This window comes from Phymastichus coffea, unplaced genomic scaffold, assembly GCF_024137745.1.
Source record: "Phymastichus coffea isolate CEN01 unplaced genomic scaffold, Cenicafe_Pcof_1.1 PCOF00335, whole genome shotgun sequence".
Lineage (NCBI taxonomy): Eukaryota > Metazoa > Arthropoda > Insecta > Hymenoptera > Eulophidae > Phymastichus > Phymastichus coffea.
In genome coordinates this window covers 24,318-25,000 of record NW_026707146.1, presented here as the reverse complement: position 1 = coordinate 25,000, position 683 = coordinate 24,318, and positions in this window count along the sequence as shown.

Sequence of the window (683 nt, the reverse complement as noted above, 5' to 3'; positions counted from 1 at the left end):
AAGTCGTCGTGGTCAGCGACATTTCATCGCCATTCGCGTGGAAATGACGTGCAAAAGTTTATTCTCGCTCGGAATCGAGTGAGTCGATGCTCGGTATTTATCGACGATTCAATGAAGAATCGACGAACTCGTAACGCCTACGGCGCCTACCGCATAAGGGCCATTCGGTCAGAGACACCGACCCGCGGTAATGCAGTGGATGACAACGATGGAGAGCATACCCAAGACGATTACATCGACTCGAGCACCTCTCTTACATATACCGAAAGGGCCGCCGAGGCATCGGCGCCGAATGGTCTTGAGCATTGTTTTATATGGGCAAAAACCTCATCGAAAGGGCGGATCCTCCGAAGCTTCTTCGAACATCATTGACGAGGAAATCGCCGGGCACGACGTTTCAGGCCAGGGACTTGCTGTATTGACAAGTGACTCGCCGCGCACGACGTTTCAGGCCAGGCACTTGCTGTATTCACAAGTGACTCGCCGCGCACGACGTTTCAGGCCAGGGACTTGCTGTATTCACAAGTGACTCGCCGCGCACGACGTTTCAGGCCAGGGACTTGCTGTATTGACAAGTGACTCGCCGCGCACGACGTTTCAGGCCAGGCACTTGCTGTATTCACAAGTGACTCGCCGCGCACGACGTTTCAGGCCAGGGACTTGCTGGATTTACAAGTGACTCG